The sequence below is a fragment of the Ictidomys tridecemlineatus genome, chromosome 8 (assembly GCF_052094955.1).
Source record: "Ictidomys tridecemlineatus isolate mIctTri1 chromosome 8, mIctTri1.hap1, whole genome shotgun sequence".
Classification (NCBI taxonomy): Eukaryota; Metazoa; Chordata; class Mammalia; order Rodentia; family Sciuridae; genus Ictidomys; species Ictidomys tridecemlineatus.
Genome location: NC_135484.1, coordinates 138788563 through 138792549, shown reverse-complemented (window position 1 = coordinate 138792549; position 3987 = coordinate 138788563). Strand labels below are relative to the sequence as shown.

General features: G+C 51.9%; 1 long non-coding RNA gene across 1 annotated transcript; it reads left to right on the top strand.

Annotated features, from left to right (window-relative positions):
• Positions 1 to 625: 625 nt before the first annotated feature.
• LOC120888966 (uncharacterized) lies at positions 626 to 2154 on the top strand. Its single transcript, XR_005732608.2, has 2 exons — positions 626 to 1662; positions 1844 to 2154. It is a non-coding gene; the product is annotated as an uncharacterized LOC120888966 (long non-coding RNA).
• The last annotated feature ends 1833 nt before the right edge of the window (positions 2155 to 3987 follow it).

Below are 3987 nucleotides of genomic sequence, written 5' to 3'. Positions count from 1 at the left end.
CAGAAAGGGGGACTGCAGACGGCACTGCACCACAGTACAGTATTTGTACCAAATGACGCGGAGAAGTTCAGAAGTCAGGGGGAGATCAACGCGGGCTGGGGACCCCAGAGGGCTCCACAGAGCACCGAGGCCCCGCACTGACTTTGAGGGCAGCCTAATCGCTTCCGCAGCCTCGCCCCAGGGTGAGCATGAAAACCGCTGTGAGAACACCGAGGCTTCAGGGATCGCACCGCAACAGGCTGCGGGCAGCAGCTGCAAAGCCAACGCTGGCCTGGCCCACGGGCGACCCGGGCCCGGGGCCAAGGGCATCCGCCCGCTGCACGTCCCCGAGCTCACCGCGGCCGGAGGGGGCGGGGCTCCACCGCGCGGGGGGGCGGGGCGGCCGGCTCCGCAGCCATCTCCTCAGGGCCAAGCAGCCAATGGGCGGCCTCGCTGATGCCGTAATGCTCCAGCTCGGCGTCTCATTGGCTAGCTCTCGCTCCGGGGCTGCGATTGTTTATTGGGGGGTTTGTTTGTTTGTTTTGGTTGTTGTTTTGGTTTCTTTCTTTCTTTTTTAAAAATCTCAACTAGGCAGGAGCCAAATCCAGAGGAGAAGGAAGGAAGGCTCGGGGGGTGGGGAGGGCAGGAATGCGCCTCGCAAGTCCCGCGGTGGCGCGAGAAAGCTGAGGACCGCAGAGGCGACAGCTCCGGAGCCCGGGGCAGAGGCGCGGAGGCCAGCCCCTCCCGCCCGGGCACCTGCTGCAAACTTTGAGGTCACAAACGAAGAAGTTCCTGTCCTCCTATTTTTTGCTGTTTTACAATTCACATCTCAGTATTGTAGGGTCCTTCTGAACCTTTAACAAGCCAGAGAGTCCTGGGAAGTGACAAGAGGGATACAGATACATAGCAGGAGCTAGCATTTCCCAAATTAGGCTGACCTCGGAACCTTTTGTTCTCAGAGCATATCATGGGTCCAGCCTTCCACAGAACACGCTCTAGAAAAGGCCCCTGAACGGGATAGATCACCCTGGAATCCCGGCTCGTCCCCAGCGCTCCAAAGGCCTCCTTACCCTGACTGGTCCCTTTCTCAAACACCCTCCTGGGGGTCTGTCCTTGCCCGGTTCTGTTTAGTTGAGTGGCACATCAAGCTGCCCCTTGTCACCCTCAACCCAGTTTCAGAGGAGAGGATCAAGGAGCCTGGCTGGTGCATGCCCTGGCCCAAACCCATTCCCTGTCTTCATACTGCAGCTCCCTAGTTCTGCTTGATGACCACAAGTAGGGTTGCTGAGTTGCCTGGTGGAGCGGGGCTGGTGGTGCAGCAGGTATCCTTGCAGTGTCGCACCAGGCTGAAATGGTAAAAGCCTGGGGGACAAAATGGAGCCGAGACAAGGTAAAAAGGGAAGAGAGTGAGAGAAAGAATGTGCAAGCAGTTTGGTGCAGTCCCAGATGCCCTGGGAATCAGGAGCTTTGCATTCTGGCCCCAGTTCCCCTTACTTGCCTAGGTGACCTTGGGCCAATCGTCTAGCTCTGGCCCAGTTCTCTTACCTATAAAACAAGGGGTAGCTGTGCTCTCCGAAGCTCCCTCCTCCTCAAGTGTCACAGCGTATTCTTTTCTGCAGCTGCACCACCGTGAAGAGGAATGGGCAGATGGGTGCACATGGCACAGTCATGCTGATAGGTGGGGTGAGTGTGCTGGCACCTGGGGATGACTCAAAAGTGACACAGCATGAAGCCTTTCCTTCCACCTCCAGCCTGCTGAGCCCCCTTCCCCCAGAACCCAGCTACTAATGTGAGACTCTCTCCAATGCCTCCTAATAGTCCTGCAGCAGCTTCTGCAGGCTCCGCCTTTCTCTTCTGGCTGCAGAGTTCACTGGAAAGGAGCTGCCTCCTCTCAGGAAGGTGAAGTCAGGCTCCAGAGTGAGCCCGGGAGACTACAGAGGTGCCACTGCCTCGGGAACAGGGGCCTTGCACAAGAAACCCTTCGGATTCATTCACCCCACAGAATCTACATGGAGGCACAGGGTGCTTTGCTTCTCATTCCATAGTGTGCCTTCTCTTGCAGCTGTTTTCCAAATGTGTTTAGCTAAGACTCCTTTCTTTAAATGCAATCTGGTGTGGAAGCAAAAGCAATACATTATTCAATATTTCTTGAAATAAACCTGTGTCAAAGTGCAATATTCAGATCTAGGTATTTTGGTGGTCCAGACAGACCTGACCTCTACTTCATAGATCTTGGTTTAGTAGGCAAGGCTGACCACAAACAAATAAATATTTAATGAACTCTTGTGATCAGAGCGATGAAGGAGAAAAACACGAGGATGGTCTTTAGTTTGCATTGTCAGGAAGGATTTCCCAGGCAGAAAAGATTGCTTCTGCCCCTAAATGGGAACTGTCAGTGTGAAATCTGGGGACAGTGTCAAGTCAGAGCCCTGGACAGCTAATAACACCCAGGATGAACAGGCATCCTTCACAGGCAGATGGGACCAGGAGCATCCTAGGTGGTGGCATACACTGACATTCCCCATGGTGTTAAGTTGAAGCAACAGCTTCTGCCCAGGCCCCAAGAGACTTGCTGAAATCCACAACAGAGAAAAAGAGATTGACACACAATCAAAATCCACCAAACATTTGAAGAAGAGGCTCAGCCCCGAAAAACAGGCATCAACACACTCAACAAGAACTTGTGACTTGAGAAATCTGAGCTAATAGTCTAATCAGAACACAAATTTTAAATCCATATATTTAATATCTTGTAGGGGCAAGGAACCATATGCATATATCAAATGTTCAAAGATGGTTATGAATCAAAAGTAATTATGAGAGATCTTGGAGGATGAATTATGAAGAGGTAAGGTACATGGAATCCAGGAAGGAGATGATTGTGGCACTGGCTAGGGTAGAAACAGAGGAAAGGAAAGGGAGTAGAACATATTTGGGATGCAAAGTCTGCAGGACCGGCTAGCTTGCTAAGGTCAGGATGTGAGGCTCAGGGAGAGGGAGGATTCAGGGATAACAAGATAAAGAGAAGCTGATCTTAGGAGGTGATGCTCTGACCCCAGCACACAGCATTAAGGCCTCACCACCCCTCGTGTGCAGCAAAATGAGGTGGCCCTGGGCATCAGACTGCTCTTGGAGGCTTCTCCTCTCCTGCCCTGCCAGACAATTCCCCAGAAGCATCCAAAGCGCCGGAGGCTCTAAAGCCGAGTCTAGCATTGACTGTGGCCACTGTGCATGTCACCCCTGAAGTCCTGGCTGTTGAGAGAATGTGATGATTGCAGGTTGGATGCTCTTGAAAGCAGACTCTGACCTGGGACTGTGAGCATGTGCACACACACTGTTGGTTAAGAAGTAAACACCTGTGTCAGGGGGAAAAGATTCAAAGAAGTTCAATTCAGCCCAGGACACTCTTGGCCAGCCCCTTGGGGTTGGGGCTGAGGAAGTCAGATGGCTCTTTAGAGCTGTTCCAGGTTGGGCTGGGGTGACCTCACCCTCTTGAGCATGCATTGAATCCGTCATTAGATTGAGCCCCTGGGAAGGGGCCCTCTCTGAAGCTCACACAATCTTTGTGGGCTGGTAGCACTATCCACTGCTGAGACAGTAAGTCCTTATTGTCAGAGGAACTGGGTGGCCCTTTACAGGGTATACCACAGCCGCTAAGGCCACATAATTCCCCCTACCTAGTGGCTTGTGGCTCAGTCTGGTACATATTCTGTTCTTCCTAGTATGGACCTACTCTGACATCATTACTGGACTTATCTCCAATCTTTGGGAGAAATTAGAAGTTCCCCAACCAGACAAGCCTGACCCAAACCAAAGAGATCGCATATTGGAACAGTTAAGAAAGGAATGGCTTTTTACATGGTCAACACGCAGCTGGGCGGACCTTACATGTGGCAGACTGTGTAATCCCAGCAAGAATCTTTGGAAATTCATATTCTGCAATCCAAATTCTATGAGTTCACAGTATAAATATCCTGTTGAGAAAAGCAAGTCTAACTCAGTGGATAG